At 37.5% G+C, this 17,721-nt stretch overlaps 1 pseudogene; it reads right to left on the bottom strand.

The window, feature by feature from the left end:
- Positions 1–10,896: 10,896 nt before the first annotated feature.
- Positions 10,897–11,843, bottom strand: LOC111150370 (annotated as a pseudogene).
- Between the last annotated feature and the right edge of the window lie 5,878 nt (positions 11,844–17,721).

The following is a 17,721-nucleotide window of genomic DNA, read 5'->3' as shown; positions in this document are numbered from 1 at the left end:
AGTCTACTTGTTTAGTAGATACACAGTAGTGACGTATACTTGAATGAAAGTTTACATAGCAACATATCTTAATAACTAAAAACTGGAAAAAGCCTTGAATGTCCATCAACATTGGAATGTAAATAGTTTGTAAACTATTTGTACAGTGGAAAGGTACATAGCAGTAAGAATGAACAAATCTATACAAAACATGAGTGAATCCCACAAGTAATGTTGATCCAAAGAGGCCAGAAACAAAGAGCTTCATTCTGTTCTGTTCAATTTCTATAAAATTAAAAAACACTGATTTAACCCATGGTTTTAGGTTAAGACAACAGTTACTTTTGGTGGGGACCATGAGTAGGCAGGTATAGGAGAAATCCTTCAGATATACTGGTAACACTTGATTTCTCTATCTGGGTGTTGTTTACGCTGGTATGTTTGTTTTCTAAAAATCTGAGCTTTATATCTATTATGTGTACACTTCTCTGTTTATATGTTATAGTTCATTAAAAAGCTGCATTGGAAAAACATAAGTATGTCAGAGTCGTAGTTGTCTTGAATGCTTTCAATGGCCCTCCTCTTTTGTCCATTGGAGGCTGAACTTCCAAGCAAGACAGAAAAGTCTCTTCATAATATGGTCTCTATCCACATTTACATCCTCATCTTTAGTAAGGCCTTATTTCTCATAACCTATGTGGAATGATTTTCAGTTCTTTCAGTGGTCGTACTTTTGCAAACCTCTTGGTTTAAGCATGCATGGTTCTTTCTTCCTAAATTTGCTTCTACTTCTCTTTTGCTCGATGACTTCCTGGCCAGAGAAGTCTTCTCTGGCCAGGAAGTCATCAAGCAGTCTCCTTTGTTACCTTATGTGTGTCCTGTAATGCTATTAGGACTTCTTTTGCTTTTCAACTTAACATTACTGTACTTTGTAACCTTTCTGGTATTGGCTCCATCATTTTTCTGGATTTACGTCACCTGAGATCAGATTTCACCTCTCATTAAGCAAGGTGCCTGAGAAACCCTTGGTATTCCATTCATGTTTACTGAATATGTGACTCCTTGTATCAAATATCAGACCATCTGTTGGCTCTTTGAGGACTCTGTGCTCTGGAATTCATTTCCCCCAAGATAGTCCGTGTTCATGTCCAGAGTTAACTCTGAGATGTTTAACCTGAACACTGGGGGTTCTATCCGTCAAGAGCCAGAGTGCCAAAGCTCACCAGTTGTTTTAAAAGAAAGCACTTAAAATGAAAAATCAATATTTTTAAATTACTGAGAACTGAAAAAGCCAAAAGGGGACCCTGAGGTATCAGAGTGGTAGTAGCTGCAAAAAGTAGCTGCTATCCTTACCACTGGGGAGCAAAAGAAAGAGTTTATAATATTCAAAAAGAGAGGCTTGAAGGTGGGTTCCCGCAGAATAGTTCCTTCCGCCTCTGACCACATTTCTCCCTCCCATGTTGAGCCCTACAATCTCCTGATGGAACTCTTTCTTGGTAAAGCCTAACACAGAGCAGCTGGAATTACAGAAATGGGGTCTATACTCTTAGCCAGAGCTCCACAAAGCAGAGTACAGAGGTGTAGGTTTGAGGTTGAGAGGCAACAACTTAAGGGCCAGCACAGTGGGGATGAGGGAACAGGATCTAAACTAGAATTCAGAAGCATAACCCTTTCATCTCTTCTAAAGGGATTAAGGGTCAGTGCTTAAACTGCTCTCTTGAGTATTATTTTAGTCTTCAGAGAGACCAAATGGCAAGCTTGAATGGTCCCCTAAGTTCTGAGATGAAATGGAACTTCCTGGACATCCTCAGGAGCAGACCTGGATAAAGGAGCATATTCTGATAGAAGGACACACAGAACAGATTTCACAAATACTGGCAAACCTGAGCAGAATAGAGGGCCCTGTGATTTAGGGATTATAATAGTAACCATGGTGACTGTAATGTTTATGAGGCAAACTGCATGACCCAGTATATTTTCTACTGCTATTGAAATATATCTCCATTTATAGATACTATTTCATTTAATAATAGCTAGAGGATGTAAAGTACTTCTTTTAAATGAGTAACTAGGGTTTAATTTAGCCTATCAACTCAAGAAGGACAAGGAAGTTTATCACACGCTGGTATTTTCAGCTGTTTTTACTGGAAAATGCAATTTATACTCATCCCTTTGCAACTTGGGCCAATTTAAGCAAGATACCAATAAAAATCTATTTCTAAGTTTTATAGAAAAATAAATCTTATTTAAAAAAGCACAGCCTACTTTTGCTATAATATGAGGGAGAGTACTAAAAAACTTCACAGTATTAAAAAATTCCATAATAAAAACAATTGTTTCAAGTGGAAAGCAGTTTATAGTACAAAAAGTTCCAGACTAGCAATAATGAGATTTCTTTACCTGTAGCAATTTCAATAGTGATGGCATATTTGTGTGTTCGTGTATGTTTAGTATCATAAATAAAACCACCCCAGCATATGCTCATGTTAATTTTGGTTTTATAATAATGGATTTCATTTTTTTTTATTCTCATTAGCAGACATTGCTTATACAGCTGTATCAATTTCACCTATTGTTATGCTAAAAACTATAGTCACTAATTTGAATTATGAAAACTCTGTATTTCAGGAACGCTTGAGTAATGAATTTGGATGGCATCTTGTGTTGAAGAACAATTGTGTATTCGTCTGTTGTGTTTCTGCTAACCTTGCCAGTGAAATAACCAACTGCCCTTTGCTTCAGAGAATCTTTTCAAGGGTATTTGTAGAGCAAACAGCCTTGGGAGACAGAGATAGTGTCTCCTTCTGGAGTGAAAGTCAGGCCTGCTTATTTCTCATTACAAAAGATTCAGGTTCCCTAAATTCAGGATTCTTCTCCTATAAGAGAATCACTGTGTGTGCGACTGTCACCTAGCTTTCTCTGAATTACCCTGTGAGAACTGGGGCTTGGGAGAACTGGCACAAACATGCTGATGCTCTGGCTACTGCTTGTATTAATTTTCTATTGTTGCTATTAAAAAATTACCTCAGAGTTAGTGGCTTACAACAACACATATATATGGGGTGCCTGGGTGGCTCTGTCAATTAAGCCTCTGAATCTTGATCTCAGCTCAGGTCTTGATCTCAGGGTTGTGAGTTCAAGCCCTGCATTGGAAAACAAAAGCACATATGTATTATCTTACAGTTCTGGGGGTCAGAAGACCAACACAGCTCTCACTGGGCTAAAATCAAGGTGTTGGCAGGGCTGTGTTCCTTCTGGACCTTCCTTCTGGATGTTCCAGGGAAGAATTCATTTCTTTGCCTTTTCCAGCTTCTAAAGGCTGACATTTTGGTCCTTGGCTCATGGCTCCCTTCCTCCATCTTTAGAGCCAGCAAGGTAGCATCTCTCTGGCCCTGATTTCATCCTCATATCTCTTCCTCTGACCCCAGCTACGAAAGTTTCTCCAGGATTCATGTGATTAGAACAGGCCCTCCTGACCATCCAGGAGAGCCCACCCTACCCCCACCCAAGATCTCTGAGCCAGTAGTCACATACCTACCAGTATCCATGAAAACGACAGGATAACTTGTTAGCTTGCAAAGCGGAGTGAAACCTCAGGTTCTTGAAACTATGACTTTTCCTTTGGGAATTGAATTTAGACATTTTAGCAAACATATCTAAATATAACATAAAGAGAGCTAAACAGAAGTCTCATTTTAGATACCCATGGCCTCTTTAATATTTCCATGTTTAGAAAGCAGATGTCCAAACTCCTCAGGCCACATGAACTAAATAAAACTATTAAACAAACTTGAAAACTATTCTGTAAGTCACTTGTTCTCAAGATGTAGCACATGCAGGTCTATCCTGGGAGGTTGTCTAATAATCACATGTCTGTTGCAGCTCCATCTACCTGAGATCATATTCCGGCTTTGACTGCAGAAATCTGAACGTTTAACCAGTGCCCCGAATGGTCCTTGTTTTGAGATCCAGTTTTTTTTTTTTTTAACCACCAATTATTTTTGTTGCTCTAGTAATTGAATTTATTTTTTCTTTATTGAAAAAGTATCTGCTTTAAATGGAATTGTAGAATCATGATAGCAAAGCTACATTCGTTACTTATTCACTAAAGAAAATGCTTCATTCAAAATATTGAGGCCTTATAAGTGGTTAACCATATTTAGATGGCTCATCAATGACACGTTAGAGACCAGTGGAGGACACCATATTCAAAAGCTCCCCATGTCAGCTTGTTCTAACAGGCATTGTTTTTGTGGATAAAATAACTTCAGTTCAATTTATTCTGATTGCAATGGTTTATATTACATTTTACAGTGACAATTTGGAAAAGATCATGAATGTTCATTTGGGATGATAGAAACATTCACAGACAGCATGATTGGATACAAATTAGTAGACTACTTCTGCCTACTGTTCTTAAAGACACACACATATATCTATGCTAACAATGTACATGAGCAAGAAATCAAAGGAGCAAGAAATCATAGGAAATAAAATTAAGAAAGACACCAAAATTGCAAAATTTCTTGCACAGATGGAAATGATGACGCTTTCCGTCACTTCACCTCCACTTATTATTTGTAAGATTACATGTGGACATTCATCACTTTGGCTTGCCTGCTAATTTGTATCTGTTAAAGGAAACTTGAAGCTAATTAGGGAAAAAAAGTATTTTACATTACCTTTATAGGCTGTATGATGTGGAAAAAATGGTGGCTGTATTGTCAAAGCATATATAACTATTAAGATTACTTTGTGGGGATGTTTTGGGGGGACCGAATTCTATTAAAATAAAATATTTTCCCCAGGCTTGCTGTTCACCCAAGTAAGTGAATCTTCTAGTTTGCTAATTTAACTATATTAAAAGTTCCACTTTTTAAAATCATCCATTTCATAGGAAACTGGAATCTACTTATTCTCAAGCTAGAAGGCTGTTTTTTTTAAATGAGTGTTCTTGTTCTGTCACTTCATTAAGTAATCAACACAAATTTTCAAAGCCATCTCTTTTTAGTCGAAGATTAAAATAGAAATCCATTTCATTTATTATACAGTGCCATTGTCCTTGCCATGTACACTTATGTATGTCACAAGTTGGCATATTTATTTGACATCTGACAACAAATCATAAGTGGTGCAAATATTTTCATTAATTTGATAAACACTGATGAGGTCCAGGGCACCCATAAATGTTTGTGAGGTTGTGGACTGTGTGACTTTAGGGGTACCATTCACATCATATTTATAAGTGTCGTGCCCCTGGAGTTGTGCAGTGCACAACCTGCACAACTATATAAGGTGGCCCTGCATAATATGAAATGAGGCACTGTGATAGGTGCCAGCAATGAATATAAGGATAATGGCATCAAAGTAGTTTTTCTTTCAGAACTTACAGTTTAGTAAGGGAAACTGACAATTAAAGGAACCTGTTGTAAATCCCATGACAAAGAAAGTGCAGAGCCTTCTTTCTAGATAGCTGTCCAATTAAAATGGAAGAATAAATAAAGGTGAGCAGCTAAAGCTAGAACTTGTTCTGGGAACATTTCAAAGTATGGGATCTTAATCCAGATTTTTTTTCTATAGCTCCTCAGTATTAACATAAAATTTAATCATAAATACTGTGCTTGTGTAAATGAGATAAGTGCTCTTATTAACATCCTCCCTGCTCATGGTAAAGCCATAGCTGTTAAATAAAACATGATTTTCTTGTATGTTCTCTCAGGCTCTATCCTGGTTCTGCCTCCTGATCTCATTAATCCCACTTTGTGTGTCTCCATTGTGTGCATAGTCAGTTTTTTATCGTGTCCATACCTGTTGGTCCATCCCTAATACTTCATGCTTCTAAGAGCTTATACATTTCCCAAGTCAAACTCAGTGTTCTTAGTACTCTAACCCACTTCCAAATCCTATTTTTGTTTGTTTGTTTGTTTGTTTACAATTCTATTTGTCAAAAAGAGAGCAAGCACACACAAGCAGGGGGAGCTGTAGGCAGAGGGAGAAGCAGATAGAGGAAGAAGCAGGTTCCCCACTGAGAAAGAAGCCAGATACGGGACCCAATCCCAGGACCCGATCCTGGGACCCTAGGATCATGACCTGAACTGCTTACTTTCAATTTGAGTGTGATTTTTTCTCTTAAAACCGAGTTTCTAGGTTTAAAATTTTTTTCTTATAAATGAAAGGTTCTTGAGAGCAGAAATTTTGATACATTTTGTTCAGACATACCTCTGGTGCCTAGAATAATGCTTAGCATTTGATGCCCATTATTTGCTAAGTGATTAGGTCTATGTGGGCCAATGACTAAAGACCTTCTGCTGGGACCTGCTATCCAGCTTTTTTTTTTTTTTAAAGATTTTATTTATTCATTTGACAGAGAGATCACAAGTAGGCAGAGAGGCAGGCAGAGAGAGGAGGAAGCAGGCTCCTGGCCAAGCAGAGAGCCGGATGCTGGGCTTGATCCCAGGACCTGGGATCATGACCTGAGCTGAAGGCAGAGGCTTTAACCCACTGAGCCACCCAGGTGCCCCTCCAGCCTTTGATGACTTTTGTTTATGTGAGGTGCAGCTTGCTCAGTGTACTGTGGTACTCTCTGGGCTCCCAACACAGAACACGGGTTCAGGCGCCAACATCCCTAAAGGTGGAGTCTAGGGAGGGCCCGCAGCTCAACAGCGCCTCCCCGTGGTAATGAGTTCAACTGCAACTGACTAATTCCCGCAGTCTCCGAAACTAAACACCAAATTGCCTTAAATTTCATCATGGCAGGAAGACTGCTCACGGAAATATCAACCAATGACTTAGGATCTCAGTCCTCTTTTTCTTGCTCTCTCAGTTACATGAGAGTACATTATGCTTGAGATTCCCAGTGGGGGCAATATAGATTTTCTTCATGTTTTCGTGCTTGGTTAACAAAACAGATCACAGTACAACTCTGGTAAGATTTCTGGGAAAAATGAATACATTATTTCGGGCAAGCTTTCTTCTCTGTGTGCCATTTTTTACTGCACCTGTAAAATGGAATTCATGGCTGAAGTGTATGAGCCCATTAAGCTGGGACACTTTCTGTTCTGAATGTGAAGCTGAAATCTGACTCAAGTGCAACAGCCACACAGTGCAGTAGGAATTCCTTGGGACCTTGATCCCAAACAGAGTGGCAGGGCTTTGTACATAACATAGCACTAATGTTGTATAACCTCACAAAAGAAAGGCCTTGGTCAGGTCTGTAGAAAACTTCTGAAGACCTCTGTTTATATTGACTGCTATCTGAAGTCAATCCCTTACCCACTTCAATCCTCACTTTCACAACTGTTGGCAACAGCTGAGCCTCTTTGACCTAGGCAACACCAGAGCCTCAGACCTCTGTCCTGTGCCTATTTTATTCCCTTGCTGGTCCCAGGAAATAGCACTTACCTGTTTGGGATGAGAATTTCTATGTACACAGCTATCTTTAAACCTAGCTAATGTTACCTCAAATGGCTCCGGAATCTGGTGACTCAGGCCAATACAGCTAGAGCAAATTTGGCAGACTTGGAAATTCTCCACATAAAAAACAATGTCACCTTCTTTTTCACATCTTGTGTTTGTCATGGATCACATTCAGAAAATAATGACCATCACAGAGACATGCTTGAAAAAGTGTATATTTCTGAAGGAGACCTGGTATTGGGATATCATTCATTAACAAACTATGCTTACAACTGGCTTAAGAGGGCTGTTTTAAGAGAATTCTGGAGAGGCATAATTCCTAAAGGCTTATGGCACCTGTTTGTATCCCTGCATTTCCTGGCCAGGAAAGCACTCCTAACATATACTTCCAGATTACACTTAAAGATGAATTACCATTACATATGGCTATTTAAACTGACTGTTGTGGCCTGAATGTTCTGTCCTCCCCAGTTCATATGCTAAAGCCCTAAGCCCCCAGTGTGGCTGTATTAGGAGATGGGACCCTAAGGAAGTAATCAAAATTAACTGAGGGCATAAGGGTAAGGCCCTGATTTTAGAGGATTAGTGTCTTTATAAAAAGGTATACCAGAAAGCTCGGTCTCTTTCTCTTTTTTTCTGTGTACACATACCAAGGAGAGGCCATGTGAGGAAATAGTGAGAAGGTAGCTTCTCTAAGGCAGGCAGAGCGCTCTCACAGAAAACTGATCATGACTTGATTTTGGATTTTAGCCTCCAGAACTGCGAAAAAATTAATTCCTGTTGTTGAAGCCACCCAGTCTGTGGTATTTTGTTATGGCAGCCCAAGCAGCCTACACTGACCCAGATTGTAAATAATAGAACCTGGGACATATGCTGCCATGGAAATATATACCTTTATTTGTGTCTTCTGTTCATAACTTAGTAAAGCATGAACAACACTTAAATACAAGCTCTAGAAACATAACTTTTTACCAAAAAGCATATATTTAAATTGAGTTCTTATCTTTGCAATTATTTTCTCCTGTGTGAAATTCAGACGAAGTTCACAGGAAGAAAGTCATTGTCAAATTGGAATTCTAAGTCAACTTCAAACTGAGATTTTTGAGAGAAGATAAAATTTTAAATGAGGGACAAATGCATAAAAATGGGGATTTAAAAATGCTAATGAAGAAATTGGAGTTATCAGACATTTTAAATTTAGGATTATGCAAATTGATAGTTTTTTATGTAGAAACTCGGGGTAATTACTAGATACAAGGCCTTTAGTAATTAGAGATGCGATTTGTATTCTGAAAAATCATAGGCTATGAAAAAAGGTTTTGGATCAAATATATTTGATTCTAACTATCAAATGAGATGGGTTCTTAAGTGCTATTCTAATGATTATCTTTTAAAATCTTAGATTTTCATTACTTATGTATTAAGTGCTCAGTTAATATCTATTGGACAAGTGTGCAAGTCAGTAAAGATTAAAGGCACTCCAAGAATGTAATTTTTAAAGCTGTTGAGAACTTCCTAAAGCATTCTTTACTTTGACAGTTGGGGATGCTAACTGGAAAGTAGTTTCTCTGTTAAAATAAGGTAATTTTTGACATTAAAAGAAAGCAATATTGAAGGTTGAAGAAAGGGTGAGCTACTTTGATTTTTTTTTTTCAAAAGAATTTTTAAAATTGCACATTATCATCTTAATGGAAGTTTGGAGTACATATGTTGTCAAATAAAAGTTCAACTAATTTTAGTAGATGCTATTAGGCTATGTAAAGAAGAAGGAGGGAGGGAGGGGAGGAAGAAATGAGAGATGAATAGGAAAATGGATGGATGAGTTGTTCTCATTTAAGGAAGAATTATATTGGCCATTTCTACAAAGAGTACCTCCTTTTGCTAAAACACTGTCAGGTGACCAAAGATCCAGCACATTTCCTGTGACCTTAAGTGTTCTTGACTAAATTTCAGTCCCAGGTCTGTTAACAACTCTTCTTTGGATATAGAAATCAACTTACCTGTGCCTCAGTAGTGTTGTAAGTAAGACGAAATGCTTACATAAGCTGGTACTTTCCCACCTTTAAAAATACAGAACTACCTTCCAAATTGTGATGGTCTGAAAAATTCAATGCAGTACTGTTTGGGTTGTATTATTGCAAGTTCAACAACAAAAAAAATATTTATGATACTTCCTCCAGTTTTCATTTATCGTAAATGTAGGAAATAGACCAATAGTTACCTGAGACAGTCTCAAATAATAATGTGGCAGTTACTTTCTAACTGGACTTACTAGGACTATAAGAACTTCACTTGATTGAGAACAGCATATATAGAGAGAGACGTATGAAGCAACATGCATTTTATTTGTGTGTGTGTGTGTATATCCCATTGCTTTCATTCTTCATAGTGAAATTTTTCTACAATAGGTATATTATAAATCATTCCTTTGCTTGATATAGAATTAGGCAGTAGCTGCAATTAGTTCAAAGATGTGTATCAGAATTTGATGATAATGAAGGAATAATAATATCAACAGACCATATACGATGCCAGAGTATCAATATGTTTTTACAAATATCTACCTACTTAGTTTCATTTTATATTTGGGTGTGAGCTGGAAGAGGAAATTATTCAACTTAATTTCCATATTGGCATAGTAAATGTGTAAAATCCCACTGGCAGAACAGTAATGAAATTTGGCATCACATTTTACCGCAATTTTGAATGTGAATTTAACTTCAAGATGTGGCTTGAGGTGAGCTGAAAAGAAACATAGTGAGAGAAAAAAGTGTTTCAAAACTTAAATAAAAATATAACTTGTAGACAGAATAACCACCCTCTCAGAGACACCTACTTCCTTATTCTCTCCCCCTACCCCCTCCAACCTGTGACTATGTTATGCTGCATGGCAAAATGCAATCAAAGTTGGAGATTCAACTAAGTTTGCTAATCAGATGACCTTAAAAGCTTTGTCTTGGGTTGTCCAGGTGGGCCCAATGTAATCAGAATATATTGGCCTGCAGAAGAGAAGGTCAGAGGAGGTGGGGCTATGGAAGAGGGCAAGGGGATGTACTGAGAGGATTTGAACCCCATTGCTGGCTGAAACAACTACTTACTTTGTAATTTCATCTCATATATAAAATTAAATTTTTTTTTTTTTTACTTTATCTCTAATCACATTGTATCATTTGAAGTCTCATTTCTATCATTCAGGATTGTGTTTACAAGATTCTTCATTGTTGAGACATGAGGTGGAAATCTGTCCATTTTTATTGCTTTGTACTATTCACTGAATGTATGTCACAATTTATTTAAGCATTATACATAGATGTATTTTTTATTATTATTATTATTTGATGCAAAAAGCTTTATTGTTTCTATTTGGTCCACGGGTTGGGAGAGGACTCCTGGGTGGTTGAAAAGCTGCCTAGTGGCTTCAGGGAAAGGCTCAGAGCACAAGCCTTGGCACCAGCGTGATGCCAGAGGGGTCCCTCAAAGACTGCTGAGTTTCAGAGGCTCCTAGTGGTGCTCGAGGGTCAGCCTCCGAAGAGATACTCGCCAAGCCCAGCCTGGGAGCCGGCCAGCCTGCTGAGGTGAGTCAGCTGATTGCCATCTTCTTGATGAGTTTCCCCTCCTCATGCAGGATGTGGTTCTCTGGGAAGTCACAAGGCTGGGGGTCTGTGCGGGCGGAACCCAGGGCATGCAGACCCATATGGTTCTTCTCCAGAACCAGGGCAGCTTCCCTGGCATCCACGGTTTTACTACAGACCCCTCCTGGGACGGCTTCTGCACATCCTGGAAGAGGGTGCCGCTGGGCTGGTTTTGCATGTTCAGGAGATGCTGGGCACCCTGGGGTTTCTCCTGAGCCAACTAGCCTAAGATATGTCCCACACCTTCCAGAGTCACATCGTCCAGGTGGAAATAGAAGCCCAGAAAGAGGTAGGTATAGGAGGCCCACAGATGCACGTTGACCAGCCAGTTGACTGTGGCCTCCCCATTGGGGGCATACTACTGAGGAATGTGGGAGCTGGGGGCACCTGGGTGGCTCAGTTGTTAAGAGTGGGACTTCTGCTCAAGTCGTGATCTCAGGGTCCTCTGATGGAGCCCTGCATGATGGAGCCCTGTTCAGCGGGAAGCCTGGTCTCCCTGTCCCACTCCCCCTGCTTGTATTCCCTCTTTCGCTGTGTCTCTCTGCCAAGTAAGTAAAATAAAATATTTAAAAAAAACACAAATGAATGTGGGAGCTCATGGTTGATCAGTGATAAGGAGTTAAGCTCAAAATTGGGTGTTGGCTGGTCCTGGAGGCAGGGGGTGGCCAAGAAGATGGCTCCAAAGGTTGTATCTCGATAAAGGGTTGTAAGGTGGTTGGAGGCTGGTAGAAGGGTCCATCCAAACACTGCTAGAACAAAAGACAGACCTCCCAACTGCTGGGCACACTGCCTGTCCATTCCACTTTCGATGGGCATTTGTGGTGTTTTCTGTTGGAGTCTGTTGCAGCGCTTCTGTGTGTATGTGTTTTCATCAATTTTTATTTAAATTCCAGCTAACATATAGTGTCATATTAGTTTCAGGTGTAGGATTTAGTGATTCATTACTTAAATACAACATGAGTTGCTCATCACAGCAAGTGCCCTTATTAATACCCATCATCCATTTAACCCATTCCCCCATCCATGGATATATATTTTCCTGTAGAATAGTAACCTTGCTTAAGTTTTGGATATTTGTCATTAGGTCCTAAAATTTCCCTTCTCCAATATTTCTCTACTCTCATTCAGGGACAGCTAAATATAAGTTAGACCTTGTCATTGTAGCTCTGTGCCTCCTCTGTATTTTCCATCCATTTTGTCTGGTTTTGGCTGAATTATCAATAATTTTTCTAATAGTTCTATCTTCAGTTGTATCTATCTACTATTAAAACTATACATTGAATTTTTATTTCATTTACTTACAATGTTTCCAATATCTACTTAGCCATCACTTTCTATTTTTTAATTTTTTTAAAGATTTTATTTATTTATTTGACAGAGAGAGGTCACAAGTAGGCGGAGACGCAGGCAGAGAGAGAGGAGGAAGCAGGCTCCCCAGTGAGCAGAGAGGCCGATGTGGGGCTCGATCCCAGGACCCTGGGATCATGACCTAAGCCAAAGGCAGAGGCTTTAACTCACTGAGCCACCCAGGCACCCCAGTCCATCACTTTTTAGAATCCTCTTTTTCCATCCATATTTTCCGGCTTGGATTTCATTTCTACTACAAATATGGAGCTGCAATTAATTTCAATAACTGAAATTTCTCTGATTTGGTTTGTGCTATTTATTAATTCAGATTATTCTCACTTATGTCATATTTTCCTATCTGTGTGTATGATCTAGACATTGATTTTTTAAGAAGTTATTTGTCATACTTGTCCCTAAAGATTAAAATACAAAAAGAGGAGGTAATTTATCAAAATACAGCATATTTTTTCATATATCCACAAAAATAAATTCCTGTGAACTTTTTTTTTTATGTGAATACAGTTTATTCATTTGGGGCGAGGTCAGTTGCTAACTGGCTGTAACCACACTCCTTGCCATGGAATAAACAGCCTTATAAATGTTCTTCTTACACACTCTTTTAGATCAAATAAGCTTTTTAATTACAATAAACTTAATTTTTTTTAGAATACTTTTAGGTTCACAGCAAAATTGAGCAGAAAGTACAGAGAATTCCCATATACTCTCTATCCCCACAGATGCACATCCTCCCCCAAGTCATCATCTCATTTGTGAGAATTGATGAACCTACACTGATAAAGCATTATCACCCCAAAGTCTATGCTTTACATCAGGGTTCAGTTTTAACATTGTACAGTCTGTGGATTTTAACAAACATGTTATCTACCATCCTAGTATTCTATAGAATACTTTCATTGTCATAAAACTCCTCTGTAAACATCCATGTGTAGGTTTTCATATGCACACAAGTTTTTAGTTCATTTGGGTAAATACCAAGGAGCATACTGATAGCATGGTAAGAGTGTGTGTAATTTTATCAGAAACTGATAAACTGTCTTTCAAAGTGGCTGTATAATTTTGCCTTCCCACCAGCACTGTATGAGAATCCTATTGTTCCACATCCTTGCCAGCATCTGGTATTGTCAGTGATCTGGATTTTGGCCATTCTTGTAGATGTATAGTGCTATCTCGTTTTTATTTACATTTCCCTTATAACATATGATGTGGAGCATCTATTCATAGGTTTATTTGTTATCTCTGTATCTTCAGTGAGGTGTCTCTTAAGGTCTTTGGCCTACTTTTCATTTGACGTCTTTACTTAGTGTTGAGTTCTAAAAGTTCCTTGTATGTTTTTGGATAAAAGTAATTTATCAGATGTGTCTTGCACAAATACTTCTCCTAGTCTGGATTCTCTTCTCATTCTCTTGATATTGTCTTTTGAAGAACAGAAATTTTTAATTTTAACGAAATCCAGTTTATTAATTCTTTCTTTCATGGATCATGCATTTGGTGATAGATCTAAGAAGTCCTCACCGCACTCAACATTGTCTGGGTTTTCACCTGTTTTCTTTTAGAAGTTTCATTTTACATTTACATTTACATATGTGGTCCATTTTGAGTTAATTTTTGCAAACTGTCTAAGGTGTGTGTGTTTAGATTTTTCCCCTGAGCATGTGGATATCCAGCATCATTTGTCGATGTGTGGCCTCATGCCAAACATTAGGAAATGAGTCCTCTGCTACTATCATCTGAGAAAGATTGTAGAAAATAGGCACAACTTCTTCCTTAAATGTAGACTGGAACAGTGAACCTATCTAGGCTTGATGCATTCTGTTATTGATCTAACATATTTAATAAATATGGGTCTATTCAGATTGTCTTTTTCTTCTTGTGTGGATAGCATAACTTCAGTTCAATTCTGTCTTGTATGAATTTTGGAATATTGCTTCTTTCAAAGAAGTAATATGTTTTATTTAGATTATAAAAATTGAGAATATAGAGATATTTATAGTATTATTTGATTATCCTTTTATGTCCATGGAATCTCTGGTGAGGTCTTATCCTTCGTGTTTTATGTTAGTAATTTATGTCCTCTTTTTTTTATTATTTTATTGGTTGTTATGGCTTAGGTGTATCAGTTTTACTGAAAGTTTTGCAGAACCAGCTTTTGGTTTTGTTGTTTTTCTTTATCGGTTTCTTTTTTCATTGGTTTCTGCTCTAATTCATATTATTGATTTTTTTTTTTTTAGTTTTTATTTAAATTCCAGTTAACACAGAGTGTAATATTAGTTTCAGGTGTACAATTTAGTGATTCAGTACTTCCTTACAACACCCAACACTCATCATGACAAGTGCCCTTCTTAATCCCCCTCACCTATTTACCCCATCCCCCACCCTTCTCCCCTCTGGTAATCATCAGTTTGTTCCCCGTAGTTCAGAGTTTGTTTCTTGATTTTTCTCCTTCTCCCTACGGCCCCCCATGATCTTTTGTTTTGTTTCTTAATATGTGGAATACATATGAGTGAAATCATGTGCTGTTTGTCTTTCTCTGACTTACTTCATTTAGCTTAATACTCCATAGCTCCGTCCATGTCATTCTTTTGATGGCTGAGTAATATTCTGTTGCACATAACACATCTTCTTTATCCATTCATCAGTTGATAGATATGTGTGCTCTTCCCATAATTTGGCTACTGTTGATAATGCTGCTGTAAACATCAGAGTGCATGTATCCCTTTGAATTTGTACCTTTGTATTCTTTGGGTAGATACCTAGTACTGCAATTCCCGAGTGGTAGGGTATTCTATTTCTAACTTTTTGAAGAACCTCCAACCTCTTTTCCAGATTGGCTGCACCAATTTGCATTCCCACGCACAGTGTAAGAGGATTCCCTTTTTCTGCATCATCACCAACACCTTTTGTTTCCTTTGTTGTGAATTTTAACCATTCTGATTGATGTGAGGTCATATATCATTGCAGTCTTGTTTGCATTTCCCTGATGATAAGTTATGATGAACATTTTCTCGTGTGTCTGTTGGTCATCTAAATGTGTTTGGAAAAGTGTTTATTCATGTCTTTTGCCCATTTTTAATTGGGTTATTTGTTTTTTGGGTGTTGAGTTTGTTATGTTCTTTATAGATACTGAATACTATTTATCAGATAGGTAATTTGCAGATATCATCTCCCATTCTGTTGGTTGCCTTTTAGTTGTGTTTATTGTTTTCTTCTCTGTGTGGAAGCTTTTTATCTTGATGAATTCCTAGTAGTTTATTTTTGTTTTTGTTTCTGTTGCCTCCAGAGGCATGTCTAGTAAAAAGTTGGTATGCCCAAAGTCAAAGAGATTGCTGCCTGTATTCTCCTTTAGGATTTTGATGGTTTCCTGTCTCACATTTAGGTCTTTAATCCATTTTGACTTTTTGTGTATGGTGTAAGAAAGTGGTCCAGTTTCATTCTTCTGCATGTTGCTGTCCAGTTTACCCAACGCCATTTGTTGAAGAGACTGTCTTTTTTCCATTGGATAATCTTGCCCGCTTTGTTGAAGATAAATTGACCATATACTTGTGAGTTCATTTCTACATTTCCTTTTCTGTTTATTTTATTTATGTGTCCATTTTTGTACCAGTACCATACTGCCTTGATTGCTACAGCTTTGTAATATGACTTAAAGTCCACAATTGTGATGCCTCAAGCTTTGTTTTTCTTTCCGAGGGTTGCTTTGGCTATTTGGGGTCTTTTGTGGTTCCATACAAATTTTAGGATTGTTCTAGTTCTGTGAAAAATACAAGTGGTATTTTGATAAGTATTGCATTAAATGTGTAGATTCCTTGGGATAGTATCAACATTTTAACAATATTCTTCCAGTCCATGAGCATGGAATGTCTTCCCAGTTCTTTGTGTCACCTTCAATTTCTTTCACCACAGTTTTACAGTTTTCAGAGTATAGATCTTTTACCTCATTGGTTAGGTGTATTCCTAGGTATCTTACTATTTTTGGTATAATTGTAAATGGGTTTGATTCTTTGATTTCTCTTTCTGATGTTTCATTATTGTTGATGTATAGAAATGAAACCAATTTCTGTACATTGATTTTGTATCCTGTGACTTTAATGAATTAGTGTAACAGTTCTTACAAGCTTTTGGTGGAATCTTTTGGGTTTTCTTTATAGAATATCATGTCATCTGTAAATGGTGATAGTTTGACATCCTCTCTGCCAATTTTGATGCCCTTTATTTGCTTTTGTTTTCTGATTTCTGTGTCTAAGACTTTCAGTAATATATTGAACAATACTGGTGAGAGTGGACATCCCTGTCTTATTTCTGACTGTAGAGAAAAAGCTCTGTTTTTCCCCATTGTGGATAATACTATCAGTGGATTTTTCACAGATGAACTTTATTATATTGAGATATGTTCTCTCTATCCCTACTTTGTTGAGGGTTTTTATTATGAATGGATGTTGTACTTTGTCAAATGCTTTTCCTGCATCTGTTGAAAGGATCGTATGGTTATTATCCTTTCTTTTATTAATGTGGTATATCATGCTAATCGATTGGCAAAAAATGAACTCTACCAGCCCAGGAGGAAATCTCACTTGGTCATGGTAAATGGTTCTTTTAATGTACTGTTGAAATTGGCTTTAGTATGTTACTAAGAAATTTTACATCCATGTTCATCAGGAATATTGGCCTGTAGTTCTCTTTTTTACTGGAGCGTTGCTCTGGTTTTTATATCTGGGTACTACTGGTCTCATAGAATGAATTTGGAAGGTTTCCTTTTGTTTCTCTTTTGTTGAAGAGTTTGAAAAGAATAGGTATCAAATTTCCTTTAAATATTTGGTAAAATTCCCCTGGGAAGCCATCTGGTCCTGAATTCTTGTTTGTTGAGTAATTTTTGATGTACTGATTCAATTTCTTTGCTGGTTATTGGCATGGTCAAGTTTTCTATTTCTTCTTATTTCAGTTTTGGCAGTTTATATGTTTGTAGGAATTCATCCATTTCTTCTAGGTTGTCCAATTTGTTGGCATTTAGTTTTTCATAATATTCTCTTATAATTATTTTTATTTCTGTGCTGTTGGTCATTTCTCCTCTATCATTTGTGATTTTATTTATTTTGGCCCTATCTTTTTGATACGTCTGGCTATGGGTTTATCAATTTTATTAATTTTTTTCAGAGAACCGGCTCTAGTTTTGTTGATCTGTTCTATTGTTTTTTTAATTTGCTTTCATTTATTTCTACTCTCAGATTTATTATTTCCCTTTATCTGCTGGCTTTAGGCTTCATTTGTTGTTTTTCTAGCACCTTTAGGGGTAAGTTTAGGTTGTTTATTTGAGATTTTCCTTGCTTCTTGA

The sequence above is a fragment of the Enhydra lutris genome, unplaced genomic scaffold (assembly GCF_002288905.1).
Source record: "Enhydra lutris kenyoni isolate GAN:26980312 unplaced genomic scaffold, ASM228890v2 scaffoldscaffold23, whole genome shotgun sequence".
NCBI lineage: Eukaryota > Metazoa > Chordata > Mammalia > Carnivora > Mustelidae > Enhydra > Enhydra lutris.
The sequence above is the reverse complement of the archived record's forward strand: the minus strand, read 5'-3'. Positions and strand labels throughout refer to the sequence as shown.